Here is an 18,104-nt window from a genome sequence, read left to right on the forward strand (position 1 = left end):
AAAGTAGATCTTGAACTTATTCCTCCTATCTAATTGAAATTTTGTATCCCTTGGCCAACATCTCTGAGTCTAGTTATGTGCTATTTTCTATGACTACAGAAAGTTCAAGCCACAATTTCTAACTTGCTGATCTTTAATAAGTAGCACAAACTTTCAAAGAATTCAGGATGGAGTAGGACTGAACTCTGTTGGGGAAGACTAATAAGTATCTTATCAGAAAGCTTATGTCCCAGATTTCACCCTCTGCATCATTTCCCATCGAATCACACTGTGCTGCACTTTCATCCTGTCAGCTCAAAGTTGAAGTAATTACTTGGTGAAAATGGGCTAAGTTTTCCTTGGTGCTGAATATATCCCAGTGACTATGGAGCTGAAATTGTTAGTACTTTCCGAAATTGCCAAAATGCCAGGTGGTGATGTTTCTATTCCTTATGATGTGGTGGATATAAAACATGGTATGTATGAGTGTAAAATGATTATTTCCTGATCAATATTTCAGCTCTACCATGATACAGAAAATTAACTTAATATGTATATGTTGATACATCTGGTCTTATTAAAGATATTTTGGCTATGTGTCACTATTCTTATTAACTATCAGGTTTTATAAAAAAAAGATTTCCTTAAGTGTTAAGTAATCTTTTTTCTAAGGTAATATTTTAGACATTTAAGGGAGCATTCATTGTACTATGTTTAAAGTATCTAATGAAAATGTTAAGTAAATCAATATAAGAACTGTGAATAGTCCATCTTGTTCTACCTTTAAAACATATCTATGGTATGTCTGCTCCACAACATTCTTGCCCAAATCTTTGAAGTCGATCACTGAAGAACTTATATAGGCCCCTTCAAATATTCACTGTTGCACATAGAATAAAACCTGGAGTTATGTTTGGCAGAAAGCCTTCAGAATCTTGCTCCTACTACTTCTTCACCATCATCTCATAGCATTTTTCATCTTGTTCACTACATTAGTCACAATGGCCTTTCTTTTCCTTGAATATACCTAGCCCTTCCCCACCTACCGGCTTTGCACATGTTACCTCTTCTGCCAAGCCTTCTCCTAACTGACTCATTATCTTTGAGGGTTCACTCAAATGCTTTACCATTTAGCAGACACACGTATATCTATTTATTTAAAGTATCGTACTCAATCAACCTCCAATGTATTATTCTGTTGTTTTCTACCTACCACTTAAGCACTTCTTATTATCTTGTTTATTTATTTACTTGGTTACTTTCTAACGTACCCACAAGAAAATAAGCTTCCTGAGCACAAATACTTTACCTGTATGTATAGACTTTATCTATATGCACAACTACAACCCTGCCTTCACTAAGCACTTGTTAAATCAAGAAATGATTAGTAAATATCTTGATAATGCATGACAGACATTAAGACCTGATACACTTTATTCATAATGTATATGAAAGAAAAAGAAACAGTAAGAAAAAAGTTTGTCTGTACATAGGCATATCATGCCTGTATTCTGTGTGTTCCATATCTGTGAGCATATGTGATCTGATCCTTCATAGAAAGCAGATATGTAATTTTAAATTATGACTTAATATGGTTGTTTCACCAATTCCTTAGCTCTATAATTTTAATCAGTTATACAATCATTTTATTTTTATTACATATAAATTACCTATTTATTGGCTTTTAGGAGGCCATGCATGTGTTTTGGAGGGAATCATTAGCAAATGAGCACATTCGCACTTGTCTATTGTGATCCAATAACACACTGTGTTAGGCCACTGATGGTTTCTAACAAATGCCACAGAGTGGCAAAATATGATCTTAAAAGGCATCCAAATATGCGAAGGAGAAAAGACACTTGACAGTTTCATGCTACTTAGAGTTGGAGAAATCAGATTTAAGACTGCAAACTATGTAGTGCTATATTAAATGGCACTATTTTATGTGGGTTGAAAGGAAAAATGGGGGAAAATAAGACTTTCTAGTTTTTCTAAAGTTGGCTTCTGATGCAAAAATAGATGGGAGAAATTTGACATTTCTGAAAACATTGTTTTTTCAGAAGAAAGAAAGATTCCTAGGAGGACAATATAATACTGAAAAGGTTATGTTCACCTCCCCAGCAAGGCTGTGGATTTATCTTGGAAAAAATATATATGATGAAAAATTAAGAAAGCATATTGCTTGGTTGAGTGACATAGAAGGAAATGGTTCATTTAAAAATTCCACAGATCCTTTGATGCTTACTTGCAAATCTCAGCAAGGCTTTCATCAGTCAAATATACAGCAACATATGAAGACACAAACTGAAGATATCAAGACACACTGTGCATTTACATTTTCTCCATCTCAAGCTCTCCTTATTTCTGAAGTCCTTTGTCAGCAAGCTGAATGAAATCCTATGGCATGTGAAAGTTCCCTTTTAAAATTGTATTATCTTTACTTTTATAGATTATTTTTTCTCCTTACTCAGCCAAGATACTAATATTATTCAAGTACTTCAAATATATATTGCTTGTACTTTGCAGACAATATTGGATATTGCCTCCGGTTAAGCCACAAACCAGAAAAAAAAAAAAAAGCTGAGTTTTCTATGTAACAGAAAACTTGTGTAACAGGACAACAAAAGACTTTAACAGTTCATTCTTAAACTTGAATGAACCTGCTGCATTGATAAGAAGGCTAAAACCAGAATTATCATACTGCTCAAACTCAGCCTTTCAGCAGTGCCCCTGAGCTGTATATATAATTCACTTTCTCTCACTCATTATTATTCCCAGATAAGGGAAAAGGAAAAAGAAACTCCAATGTACATATTAATATTCAGGTTTTGTGAAAGAAAATGTAACTTTCTCTAGGAAGGTAAATGGTGATAAGGTTTTCAATGTGGAAATCTTTTGAAGAGTGATGTCAGATAGAAACCTAAACAGCGAGACTTTGATTTCTTAAGGAAAAAGAAAAGCATCTGGAGAAATTGTCTCTTTTTAAATTATTTACAATATTTATTTTATTTTAAATTTGCAAATGTCAAAATTGTCATGTGCAGATATGGTGAATACAGAATCAGGTGTACAATTAACTAAAAACAAAGTAAATACATTTTCCAAAATATGCCCACCAAAATATGAAAAAATATAGTCAGATTATTTTAAAATTTTCTCAGTTTTCAATTTTATCAAGTGCTAATGATTAATTGGAATTTTATTAAATACCAGTGATTTTGAGACTAAAGGAAAATCGTGCTTTCATTTCATCTTCATTATTCTCTAGAAATCTTTTTTATTTTAGCCATTCTTAATGTTCAAAGTTGTCCATCCTCAGTCAGCGAAATTATTCCAATCAACACATTTACATTAAAGTACTACTAACAATGGTTCAATATTTTACTCACAGTAAAGTTTTAGTTAAACAAAAGGCTATGAGAGAGGGAATGTTTTAATTCAAAGAAACAATTCTCAAAAGCTAAAATTTTAGACATTTTTCCACTACACACATACAGAAACATGGACCTCTACAATTAACATCCCAAAGTATATCACCTATTTTGTCTGCATGTGGGCTCATACTTTTAAGACAATGATACTCCAATTTTAGCATGCACTCGAAGCATCTGGGCAACAAAATACAGATAGCTTAGTTTTACTCCCAGAGTTTCTGATTCAACAGATACAAGATGAGTTCAAGAATTTGTATTTGCAATTATCTCCAGTGCTGCTGGTTGGTGGCCACACTTTTAGAAACATTAATCTAACTCAGTGATTTTCATAGTTGTCTGAAATCACCTGAGGAGCTCTAAAAAAGAAAAACAACAACAACAAAAAAAACAAAAAACAAAAAAAACCAGATGCCATCCAGAGATTTGGATGTCATGTGCCTGCCATATGACCTAGAATCAGTTTTTCAAAAAAAATTCTAGGTGATTCTAACATGCAGCAAAGTTTGCTGATTCACTTATCCAAGTACTTCAGTAGTGATAATATTAACTAATAATATAAAATTAGGCAATACTGCTCATTTACTTCAAACCTAATCTAACAATATTCGATGTATGCTCATTAAACACCAAGTGTGTGTGCTAGGTGCTAGGAGTACCACGATCTGCAAAATCCTCTGTGATCTGAGCCCTGGATATCTTTCTGACCTCATCTCTTAATACTCTGCTCCATCTGTCCGCAACCACTACTCTCCAGCCTCAAAAGCTTCCCTGCTGCTCCTTCACTACATGAAACACACTTCCAATTCAGGGTCTTTGCTCTCATTTTGCTCTCCCAGGAACAGGCTGCCCCCTTGTCTTCCTCCGCCAATTCCTCTAGTTCTTAGCTCAAATATCACCACATCAAAGAGGACTTTATCTAAAAGAGCCCTGCCTTCCCTCCAATCCACTCGCTTTATCATCTTGCCCTCCTTTGTCTTCATAGCACTTAGTATTATCTGAGTGAGTATAAATGTATTTATCTATTTTATGTCTCTTTCCACTAAACATAAGCTTCACTGCCATATTACCAGTGCCTCAGGATGTACCTGGTATGTAATAGGCACAAAATAAATATTGTTAAACAGATGGGGATGTAATGATAACAAGATGAACATGCTTCTGATGTCATGCAGCTTACCTTTGAATTGGGTTTATTGGGTTTTTGTTTGTTTGTTGAAAGGTAGGCACTGTACAATGGGAGGAGAATGGTCCACGTGACTAAGGAGAGCACAAAGGGCAGGAAACCCAGCCTGAAGTAATCAGAGAAGATTCCCCAGCTGAAACGATTTGTGAACTAAGAAGTAAAAATGAGTAGGCATCTTCGAAGGAAAAGGTGGCAGGAGCACAGGATAATGATGAATTTTAAAAAGTTTAATAGATAATTCAGCATGAGTCTACAAATTCGCACTAAGAACTAAGAGCTATAATTGGGCTATAAAATACACATAGAGTCAGATTGAAAATCTGAGAGCATGAGATCCTTGAAAGCAGGAATCAGACTGATAAATGTTTTCTCTTTTTTCCTGTCTTACTATTACTTTAGCAGGTCATCCTGTGCACACAGTAGGCTCTCTGTGTGCATACTGATGAATGAATAAGTGTTCAAATTAAAGACCTGCAACCCATGAGAGCTCATGGGTCTTCTTTATATTTCCACAATGTCTTACACAGAGCAAGGACTCAAAGAATAATTATTGATCGATGATCCCCTAAGATGAATGATATCACACTTTACTCAAATGCCAAACTATGTGACTCATCCTACATGAACATGAATTAGATATTATTATTGTATCTGTCAAAATGAAACAATAATTATTTTATTCCATTTTCTCCGCAAGCTACCGTGAAATGTGACTATGTTTCCAGTATTGATTTGATTTGTTGCTATGTATTTTTTTGCAAAAATGATTCAGTAAATTATTTGGTGCAAGGTGCCACTATACTAACTAAAAGACAGACAAAAGATTTGCCTTTTGAACCTGTCAGCTTGATAGAATAGTACATCTAAATTTTGTAATCTTCTTATCCTATTTTAAATCTTGAGATATCTTAAATTCTTGAATTTTTTCATTGTGACAGATTTTAAATGACACCACAGAGAACACAGAATACTTCTCAGACAATCTAACTTTAAAAGTAATTAAGTTGGATTTAATAAACACCAACACCTTCAATTCCAAGTCTTCTATACTAGAATGCTGAAGCTATCTGAAATATTATTCAAGCAAATTAAACCATATTTAACAAGCCCATCGCAATCGTGGTAGGCAAACTCTAATGTGGCCCCCATGTCCTTCACCTCCAGGTATAGTTACTCTTGGTGAATCCCTTCCTTTTGGCTGTGGGATGGACCTATTAACTCAGCCTAACAAATGAAATATGGAAAAGTGATGGAATGTCACTTTCAGGAATTGCCTAGGAAAAGTGGCACCCATCATAATCCCAAAAGACACAATCCCAAATGCCATAATCCTGAATGTTGAAATTGCAAAAGATTAAAATTCCTGAAGATCAACATTCCTCAAGTCTAAAATTACTAATGCCTGCAATCCTGAAAATCACAATCCCAAAAGATTAAAATCCCAAATATTAAAATTCTAAAAGCGAAATTCTGGGGAAAGGATTAGTGCATTTTCAGTTAAATGCAGGGTAGTTGCTCATGTTAGTTGCATCAAGTTAAGTGGAACTATTAATTTGTTATTGTCTTTATTTGCATTTGGCAGAAAATTTAGACTTGTTGATTGGCCGTGCAATATGGCACGACAAAAACTTCAGTTTAAAAATGCATCATTTGTGCATTTGCTTTGGCATTTCTTCCAGCTGATCAAATTCCAGGAGCTTTTAATGAATTGAAGCTGCATTTGCCTGAAGAAGACAGTGAAGTTACTAACTGGTTAGAAAATAATTATGCACATGGTAAGATAAGAAGACACTTACACAATCAAGTTGCTGTTTAATCATCAGCATTGCTTCTGCCAAATCTGTGGCCAGTATATGAGTGTATGTGGAATGTATTTCTGCATACCCCAAAAAACACAGAAGCATGACACAGAAAATGGAAAAACTTAATAAGGAATATTAGTGTTGGCATATATTAAGTCATAGATGAGTTTCAAAAAAATAGTACAATGTAGAAAATTAATGTAAGCATATTCTCCAATGAGAGTCATGCCCCAAAGGAAAAAAAAAAAGCAGCTATTTACTTCTATGCAAGGCTTCCAAATATAGTTAATAAATGTGAAAGTTGGCCAGCTCTTTTGGATGACCTCCATGCAATTACCCATAATCCATACCTGTGATATGTATTTTTATGTCAAATTTTCTTTTTTTCCTTCTATTTTCAGTTTTTTCCCCACTATTTTAAATTGTCAGCATTATTTTTTACAATTCCCTGTGCTATGTATTTCATCTTCACATCGTTTTCAACGTTTTCAATACTGGAGGTATAAATTGTGTAATTTTAGAGTTCTAATTTGTTGTGTGTGTTTTTTGTAAATTTGGAAGTGTATTATCACAAGGTTGATTTTATGCATAAGCATTATGTGTACATAAAAACATTGAAACTTCTTCCAAACATGAAGAGATATGAAAGGTAAAATTTCGCAAGATCTCAGCCCTTTCAGTGACTGCTATAGGGTAGTGCCTGATCGCAGGTTTTGAATGATCTCATCAAAAGACTTAGGTTGTCTGTAACAGCTTTTTAGATGACTGCAGCTTTAAAGCTGGGTGCACACATTATCAACCATTTATCAATGTGTTTTGAACCTATTTCTTTATGAATACAGTTTGTGTGCTCATAACTGCAACTTCACTTGAGACTGAACCAGAAGCACCTAGCTTAATCACACCTAGATTCCTAATTTACAGATTTTGTGAGATAACAAATATTTGTTGCTTTAAGCTGCCAACTTTTGGAGCAATTTGTTATTAGTAATTTGTAATAATAAATCCAAATAATAAATACAATAATAAAATCCAAAACAAGTTTCATTATTTGATTTCTGGTGTTCATGTTCTTGCCTTCCAGACTCCTTTGTCTCCTCTGAGGTGGTCTAGCACGGTGAGCAAAATCACTGACTCTGAAAACAACCAAATATCTGCAAGGGGATCATTGCTCTGACCCTTATAGATAATCATACAGTGATAATAGCATCTTTCCCAGTAAGGCTGTGGTAGTGATGATTAAATGATGTGATAATTTTAAGTTCTTTATGGATATGTAACAACCTGTGAGTGTAGCTGCTTTTATTATCCCCTTTTCACCTCTCTACATTTACATTCTATGCTTCAGTTCTCCTTTCTCTCTGTTTCATATTCCTTTATTTTTTCATGCCTTTAAGTACCCTTTCTAGAAATACTCGTTGAATTTCATTGAATTTCTACTATTTGCAAAACATTTGCTATGGTTTGAATATGGTTTTTTTGGTCCTGCCAAGTCTCATGTTGAAATATGATCCCCAGTGATGGAGGTGAGGCCTGATGGAAGGTGTTTCGGTCATGAGGGAAGATCCCTTATGAGTGGCTTGGCAGATGGTAATGAGAGAGTTCTCTTAGTTCCTACAAGAACTTGTTGTTTGAAGAGCCCGACTCACTCCCACTCCCCTTTCTCTCTCACCATGTGATCTGCACGTGATGCTGAAATCCCTTTGCCTTTCTCCATGACTGGAAGCTTCCTGAGGCCTTCATCAAAAGCAAATGTTGGCACCATGCTTTCTGTACAGCCTGCAGAAACACCATGAGCCAAATAAACCCCTTTCCTTTACAAATTACCCAGCCTCAAGTATTTCTTTACAGAAAGAAAAATGGATAACGCAACATTATAATAGACATTAGGTTATAAAGTAAATGAAGAGATATAGGTCAACCCTCTTATGCTATTGTAATTCTCTCCCTTTCTTCTATTGTCTTATCTTCTGCCATTCTTCCTCCTCACCTGCAGTTTACATTTTTGAGGCTCCATTGCCTTGATTATTTTTTCATTAAAAAGAGTTACGATGCATAGAAATAGTCTGTGTCCCGCAGCTATGTCAATCTTTCTCATATAAGAGTTCCTAGTATGGCTTAATCTCTTTAAGATTCACCGAGTCTTAGATAAAAACCTATTGCAGTTATATTCCATTTTTTTTAAAGTATTATTTTATAACTGACTTGTAATGCTCCCCTTCATTTTAAAATCTGTTTACTTTCTCATCATTAGAAGTCCACATGATTACATTTGGAAAGATAAATCCTATCCAGTCAATAATCTTTAAGTTTTTTATGGAGTTATATTCTCTACCAGCTAGAGAATATAAACTGAAAGAAATTTTAAAAACTCCTTTTCACAGAGCATTTAGGGAATTTCAGTAAAGTGGCACATGCACCTAAAACATGCTCAGCGATTCTTCCACATGAAGCTGAACGCAATGAAAAGAAGCATGGCTAAGTGCTTACTACCACAAACTCTGAGAGACAGACTGCTCAGAATCAAATGCTATTCTTATTTTTTAATAGTGTCACCGTAGCAACGTACTTAACCCTCTTGCCTATGATTTCTCATCTGTGAAATATAGATAACAGGAATATCTTCCTGGGTAGAGTTTTCATAATTATTAGATGAGTTAATATCTCTAAATTGCTTACAATACGGTACACAGTAAATACCATATGTGTTTGTTAAATAAAAATAAAATAGTGAGGTTTAAAGCTCCCTTAGATGAATTCTTTCAAAGAAAGTAAACCATAAAAAAGAAAGAAGAGCTACTGATAATCATGTGTTCTATCTCAGGGTCTTAATTTAAAAAAAAAAAAAACTGCTCTCAAATATAGGACAGTCTTCCAAGAATATTTATGTCCAGGAGAAACACAGTGGACACTCCAGCACTTCCCTGGAGACAACAGCGGTTGAAACAGGTGGATACTTGAATGAATGATGTGAATAAATCAGAATCAAACCTACTACGCTCTAATGTAACGATTTGGATGCAAGTGAAACTTGGAGATTGTAAAAAGGCAACCTTTAATTCAAGATTTCTAGCCAGTAAGCAAATATCAGTTGAGCTGAAAACATATTTGTGCATTTATTCATTCATTCAGCATGTAATGAAATCCAGTTCTTTTGAAACAAAGGTGAATAGTTGCTGGCTTCAAGAAACTCATTCTAGAGAAAGAACGAAGTATGCACAGAAATCAGACTGTGGTAGATGCACTGATTAAAACATACAGCAGATGTAATGATAATGTAGTAAAAGGAGAAGGATACTATGAATGGGATAATAAATGCAGGTCTCTCAAAAGAAATAAAGACCAAAGGACATAAAAGAGTAAAGGTTGGAGTGAAAGGTGTGGTCAGGGGGCATTCCAGGCAGAACAATCATGTTCTGCAAAAGCACAGACAAATACACACGTGTAGCACAGAAGAAACAAAAAGAAGCTCAGAGTAGCTGTTTGAGGAATGTATAGGAGAAAGTGGTGGAAAAGAACCCAGAAAGAAAGACAGTGGGGAGGGTCTTGAAAAGCTTTGTGTACCATGGTGAGAAATATATAGTTCTTATAGGCCAAAAAGAGTTTCACAAAAAATGGACTACCGGTCAAATAAGCTTGGGAAATGCTCAATAGAACATCCCCTTGGAGAGTACATTACATATAAAGGCTCTAAAAAATCACAATGAAATCATTTTTCAAACTTATTTAAATTATTAAATTCCATTGGAATTCCATTTTCTGGAAATAAGTATTTCCAGAAACACAGTTCAGAAAATATTATCTAGGCAATGGAGGGTTACTTTGCTTTTGATGTGAAAGGCAGATTTGACAAGATAAAAGATTAGTCAAGGAGACGGGGCAGGAAATAACTTGACCACTAAGTAAGGAAATGGTAGGAGGATGTCAATAATAAAATCATCAGAAGGCAGAAGGTGAACTAAGAGGGAGGGAAGAGAGTTTAAAGTGACCCAGGGGCTTTATCATTTATCACCCAGCAAGTACTTGCTATCTGCCTTTAATGTGTCAAACACACACAAAAAAGGTTCAGACAAATTCTGAAAAAGATATATAAAAGAGAAATTGTCCTCAAGGAACTTACAGATAGTTAGTGAATAGGTAGATCGGTAGAAAATGCTAAATCCAAGACAGAGCAAAATTTGTTAGACTGGCACAATTTCTTCAGTGGTCACAGTCTTCGCGTTCTGAGCCAGTTTTTCAGTCCCTATGGTGCCCCACTCCTCCTTAACATCCCATATTAATGCACTTAACATTCCTTTTCCCACTGCACTTCTTTTTACCAGAAAAGATTCCATTCACTTACACCTAAGTATGAATTTAAATAGATACATTTTTCTCACAAATATTTCTAATTTAAACCTTAATACTGGTACGCATTTATGGCTTTACCCTTTGGACATAAATTACCTCAACAAAGGAAGGAAGTGCAAATGCTTAAGGAAAAAGAAAAAGTCTGAAGTGCCCTAAAAACCACAGAGCACAAGGGATGGTCTACGCCTTGTTAAGGAAAGTTGTGGGTCTGCAAGTAGAAAAACGGTAATAGCCAACCAGTCTTCCTCCAAACACGTGTGAAGTATACCTCACAGCATCTTTTCCCCAAAATGTCTGGAGACAAGAACAAGGAGATGAACATTTTCTCAAGTGTGAACGACTATTGTTTACATTAGAATAGAGAAGTTTCTTTAACACATGCAGATTCCTAGATTTTCTCCCTGGGAATGTCTAGGTTGTAGTCCAAGTATCTAAATTTTTAAGCAACACCCCAAAATGATTCCTTGTTAACACCAAAACCTAAAAATTATTAACTAAATAAAATGCACGGAAATTACGTTAGATGAAAGGCTTAATATAAAACATAGGCAAACAACATTTCATTAATTAAATTTGGGCTATTTTTCTTAGCAGTGGTAGAGAAGCCATAAAAGGAAATTTCATTCTGACGTTGTCTTAAGTTAATTATAGAGGGATTTACCACTGTTTCTCAGAATGGTCTTAGATTTAGCCTGAAACACTTTTATTATCTTGATTTAAGAAAGGATTTAACTTAAATCAACCCAGTTTAAAAACAGCTAGTCAATTTAATCAAATTTTAACCCAAAAAAGGCCTTTCATTATTTGACATTACCTCTGTCTATTGTTCACACATTTGAAATACATCTTTTGGTACAAAACATAAAATGTAAATGGTAAAATAATTATTTTGAAATTCTTTTACAACAACATCACAAAATTGATGGCTAATTATTTTGTTTGCCATAGATTAATACGAGACTCTGTGAGAAAAAAATAAATTTAAAAAACAGATTTATTTTTTAATATGATAAGAGAATTGCATGAATTTTGGATTTTTTTCCATCAATAAAGAACAGATATTGTTTTTAAAACTTGCAGGTTAAATGTAAACTTTTATAGAGATAAACACTCTGTGTTTAAGTGTTGCATAAATAATATTTGCCCAGGTGAATATAAAAAATAAAAATATATTTTAGCTTAATTGCCTTCGTCGTATTCCCTTGTTTACTCTTATTAGAAAGAGAAGACCAGATTTTACTTTCTCAAAATCCAACTTTGCAATTTCATATTCATTTATGCAATACTCCTTATTCCTGGCTAAACAAAAGGATCATCAGGGTTCTTTTTAAAACACACCAGTGCTCAGGCTCCACCACAGACCAATTTAGGGGGTAAAGCTGTACTACTCTTTGTTTTTCTGTTCGTTCGTTTTGTTGTTGTTGTTGTTGTTGTTGTTGTTGTTGTTGTTTGTGATGGAGTCTCACTCTGTCGCCAGGCTGAAGTGCAGTGGCACAATCTCGGCTTACTACAATCCCTGCCTCCAGGGTTCAAGCAATTCCCCTGTCTCTGACTCCTGTGTAGCTGCACAACCACGCCCATCTAATTTTTTGCATTTTTAGTAGAGATGGGCTTTCACCATTTTGTCCAGGATGGTCTCGATATCCTGACCTTGTGATCCACCCACCTTGGCCTGGGATTACAGGCGTGAGTCATCATGCCCAGCCCTACTGTTTGTTTTAAAAACTCACTAGGTTATTCTGACACCTTGCCAAGGTTGAGATGTTCATTTTATAGGAAAGAGACATCAGTTCTATACATGAAAATGATTCTATTGTTGTTAGATCGGCTTATCACTTGAATAGCTTCAATTATTTCAACCCAGCTGTATAAGTTGCTCTCACCTGCTCATTGGTGAGGGGCTAGGGGTGTGCGTGTGTTGGGATTTGTTTGTCCATTTTCTTGTTTTTACCATTAATAATAAATACAAATTTCTGAAAGTTTCACTGTTCATATCAATCTATCTCAGGATTGATTTTGCTTGCAATCACAGTCAAATTTCCCCTTGTATATCCAAATTGTCCCTGCCATGAAATATTAGTAATAAAAAAGAGCTGAACATAGGCCTTGACTCATTGTTAGGCATTCATAACATTTATCTTAGATGGTTTTTGAATATATTGTCTGGAGTACCTAAAACTTGAAGACATAACACACTTTAATTAAAATTAAAACACAGATCATTTCCAAACTAGTATGCTTTGGTTTCATATATTAAAACAATAGTATGCCTAAAATAATATAGAAGACTAATGATTTTTAAAAGTATGAGAATAAAATAAAAACATATGAAGTACAAAATTTTAGTTGAAATATATGTATAATATAATCCCAGTTTTACTGGGAAAACTGTGCATCAATATATGTGAGCAAAAGACAAAGAACAGAAAACGAAGTGTTTACATGACTTATTTCTAGGTGATGAATGCAAGTGATCTTATTATCTGTACTTTCCAAATATTCCCTCAATGAAAACTATATTAACTAGGAAGCCAGATTACTTCCAAAATAGTTTCATAAGCCAAATGATTCATTTAAAAAATTATATTAGGTTCATTTTCTAAAAATATACTGTATGTTTTCATTTAAAAATAGTGTGAAATTACTTATTTTACCTATAATTTTCTAATTGTTAAATTCTCAAATTAGAAGAGAAATGTTTTTGCCTATTTTTACTTTAGGAGACATGATGTAAGTTGAGTTGATTTGGCTTATGTATCTTGGTTGGATTCACACATATGCAGAACCCAGGAAGACAAATATGTTCAAGAAGATGTAGCAAAACATCCGCATGCCAACTTTCATTTTTGTCTACCCATTTCCTAACTTTTCTCATCTCTTTTTCTTCTTTGCTTTTCTCTCATTTTTAATCACATGCTAAAAAGCAAATTTTAATTTTTGCACTTTATTAAATGCTATTGGATCAGTGCCTGCCATGTGCTAAGCTCCTGACATATAAGAAATAAGTTATGCATCCTTTCTTCTTTCAGAGCTTATATGGTATATAAGAATGAAGCAATTTTTAAATCACTAGTGATTTCTCTATTTTTATAGAGTAATAGAAAAAAAGTTGTTTAATAATTATTCTTAAGACCTCATAATTAAGAAAATCTTTGCTTAATAATGTGAAATATAATTAGCATTTAGAACAAAAATAGGTCAAGTAATTTGATTTTTAGGAAAGAGCTGTAGGGTAATGACAAAGGAGGTTTAAAGGCGAGAGAGAGGAGTAAAATTGATGTAAATGAAGTAGAAGAAATTAAGGAATGTTAGACATTTCATCAGAGACATCCTGCATGGTTCAGAGCCAACTAAGATTTCTCTCTTAAATTTCTTTCTGCAATTATGTCAATCCAAGTTAGTTAGAATGGTAGTTACTGAACAGCCAATTTGCATTAATTCTTTTGAATAAAAGACATTCATACATAAATCTCTAAAACCTAATTGCTGAGAAAATGCTGTCCTTAATAACTGTGAGTTAAGAAAAACAGTTTTAGGAAGCTGTTTTAATGACATGCAATAATGCACATAATATATTAACTGAAAACGTGGAATACAAAGTTACAAACAAGGTAAAATCACAACTATTTAAACATAAATGACTGGGTGCACTGACTTATGCCTGTAATCCTAGCACTTTGGGAGGCAGAGGCAGTAAGATTGTTCAAGGCAAGGAGTTCAAGACCAGCCTGTGCAACATAAGAAGACCCCTGTATCTACAAAATAAATTTAAAAATTAGCCAAGCATGAGAGTGCACACCTTTAGTCTCAGCTGCTCAGGAGGCTGAGACAAAAGGATTGCTTGAGCCCAGGAGTCTGAGGTTGCAGTGAGCAATGATTATGCCACTGCATTCCAGCCTTGGTGACACAGCAAGAGTCTGTCTCTAAAAAATTAAAAATAAATAAATAAAATTAAATTTAAACATTTAAACATTTTAATGAAGTTAAAAATGAATGTATACATCTAGGAAACTGAATGGAAATAAATATGCTAAGATTAGTAGTTGTTAAAAAGTGACTCTGAGTAGAAGAATTAAACATGATTTTTTAACTACTTCTGCATTATTTCCTATTTTCTAAAATGCTTATTTCAAGAAAAAACACTAGCTGTTCATTAATATAGTAGTACTAAAAGTATATACAGTTAGTGATGTAAAATAAAGCTAAAATAAGAAAATGTAAGCTAATAGCCCTAGACCAAATTATGATAAAAGACTTATTTAAACATGCTGAACTTAAAAGATTAAAAATCAATACTACTTAAAAACAAATGAAACAATCAATAAGGCACACTAGAATTTAATGAAGACACTTTACTTTCTTAATCATCTTTTTATAGATACTAGTAGTCACATTAAATGAAGGGAAAAAATGTACAGTTTGTGAGATCAAAATCAAAACACGTAGAAAACAAGAAACTGTGTAAGCTCTAGAGGTACTGCTTCTCAAACATGTTGAGGAAAACTCGTCTGTTTCTAATTGATCATTGATGGTTCCCAAAATGAGGTCTTGACTGATGCACTGAGGGAGTTCATTATTTCATTATACTTTTTTTTTTTTTTTTTTTTTTTTTTTTTTTTTTTTTTTTTTTTTTTGGAGAGAGTCTTGCTCTGTCACCCAGTTGAAATACAATGGTGTGTTCTCAGGTCACTGCAACCTCTGCCTCACCGGTTAAAGTGATTCTCCTGCCTCAGCCTCCCCAGTAGCTGGGATTACAGTTGCACACCACCATGCCCAGATAATTTTTCGTATTTTTAGTAAAGATGAGGTTTTATCATGTTGGCCAGCCTGGTCTCAAACTCCAGACCTCAGGTGATCTACCCACCTCGGCCTCCTAAAGTGCTGGGATTACAGGCGTGAGACACCACACCTGGATTATTATACCATTTTAAGGTGAAAAATGAAACAGACACAAAATAATAATCAGAATGAAAGGCAATGTGGGGGATTGCTTCAGTCCTACTGATGCAGGACAGGTGACTCCCGAAGTAGAGCTTAGCTGGCAAGGGTTCTTGGCTTTGCCCAGGAAAGAATTCAAGGACAAGCCAAAGGTAGAAGAAAACAGCTTTATTGAAGAGACAGTCTTACAGCTCCTGCAGTATTAGAGCTCTGTGACTGCTTCTGCAGAGCAGGGATACCCTGTAGGCAAAGAGTAGCCACTCAGGGCAGTTTTGCAGTCACATTTATACCCACTTTAATTGCACACAGATTAAGTGGTGGCTTATGCAGAAATTTCTAGGGAAGAGGTTTTATTGAGATCATTGGGTCATTGCCATGGCAAGGGGTGATAACTCTGAGTGTTGCCATGGCAATGGTAAATTGACATGGCACACTGGTGGGGGCGTCTGATTGAAAGCTGCTTTTTGCCCTGGCTCTGTTTTAACTAGTCCTCAATCTGGTCTGGTGTACGAACCCTGCCTACTACCTTCACTACCTCCCTCTATCTTAGGTAAGAGCTTGTATTTAAATACTTCCTCACATGACAACCTATTAAGTAAAAAATGTCTTTCTACATTCTCTCTAATGGCTTATCCAAAGTTATACAAAAGGGAGATGTGCTTTAGTCAAAGCTGTAATCTATAAAACAGGCCTTCAACTATTGCTTGAGTTATTGTGAGCACAATAAGACTAATCTTTTTTAGGCTTCTCTTTTTTGTTGTTCATGCTCTAGCTTGTTGATTTATTCCTTAAAATTTGGCACCCAAAACTAAGAATTACTTCAGATATGGTCCTACCAGAAGGACAGTTTTTACAGAAAATGTATGCTAGATCCCCACAAATACTCTAAGTCACAAATTTCACCATACCATATAACCATCACAGTAAAATTCTTAATGCACTCTTGTATATGCATGCACACACATCGTGAAAAAAATGGAGCATGAGGTGGGTTATAGGAAGAATAAATGTGTTGGAATTAGCTGGAGGATAACTTTCAGAAAACGAGGATAGTTATGCAGAACAGTAACAGGTAAGTCTGGTCACTGAATAAGGGCCAGATCTTGAAGGGTCCTGTGTGTCATCCTCAGGAGTACTGACTCTGCTCAGAAACCACAGAGAGCAAATAAAGAATTTTACACAGGAGACTGTCAGGATAAGATTGATGTATATAAGCCTCACTCTGATGGCTGGGAAAAAAATGGTTTCAATGGTAGCAAAACAAGAGGCAGGGGGAATTTATTGGGAGATTGTTGCAATCATCTATTCAAAAATGATAACATTCTAATCTAAGGTGGCGAACTTGTAGAAAAAGGTCAGAATTGGGAGGTATACCTACAGAATTAGAGTCGAATTTGATGTGTTCTGTGAGGGAAGCAGAGTAAGGACTAAGTCAGGCTTCATATACATATATATAATTTTTTCCGAGAAAGGCTAGTAATGTTTTAATTTTGCAAAGCTAAGCTAATCAGCATAGGCTAGTCAACAAAAGCAATTGTATCAATCCACTGGTAATTAATATCCAAAACAGTTAAAAAGCATTTTTACTGAAAGCGAAATATTTGGAGAAAATAGATATTTATACTAAATTATAAAATGCTTGTAATGAGAATAAGCACATGTAAAGGAAAACAAATTTATTTTAACTTATAGAGTCAGTTAAAGCCTTCAAAATTTAAGTAGAAATTGAAATATGTGATGTCATTTACCAAGACAGTAGATCCACACCATCATAAGTAGATATTCAATAGGCACCTGGATATATAGGCCAGGGTTTGGAGTGAAATCTTGGCTCAAATTTCATACACAGTTACTAAAATTATATAAGTTGGCAGTTGAAGCCGCATGATCCTGTAAAATCTGAAGATGGATCACTTCCTGTGAAGTAAAATTGGTGCTTTTTAATGTCTTTCCATCTGCTTTCTCATTGGCATTATTGGCAACTGAGTATCAGACTTCTACTCCTCACAGCATCCATTCTGGAGAATACTAACTTTAATGAACATTTTATCCATGTCTGAATATTCCAAAATTACCTCTTGTAATTTTTAAAATGACTTGGTCAATTTCTTAAGAACATCAATTCACTGCTATAATACAAGTTTCCTGTGGGTCAAAGTTAAAAATATGGTAATAGTTTATTTGCTCTTGTTACATCTGGAGCCAGAAAAATCACAATGTCAATTTCCTTCTCCATGATTCACAAAATACTCACACAGCCCTGGCTTCCCATAAATTGTTTAAAATGCCAAGTGTTCAGAAAACAAAAATCACCCACCACATTTTTGTTAAACCTGCAACAGTAGTTCTAAAAATTCACTACAGAATTAATATCCTCTGAGAGTCTCCCAGTATGAAGTAGTCCTCAGTTACTATAAT

This window comes from Macaca thibetana, chromosome 3, assembly GCF_024542745.1.
Source record: "Macaca thibetana thibetana isolate TM-01 chromosome 3, ASM2454274v1, whole genome shotgun sequence".
In the NCBI taxonomy this organism is placed as follows: Eukaryota; Metazoa; Chordata; class Mammalia; order Primates; family Cercopithecidae; genus Macaca; species Macaca thibetana.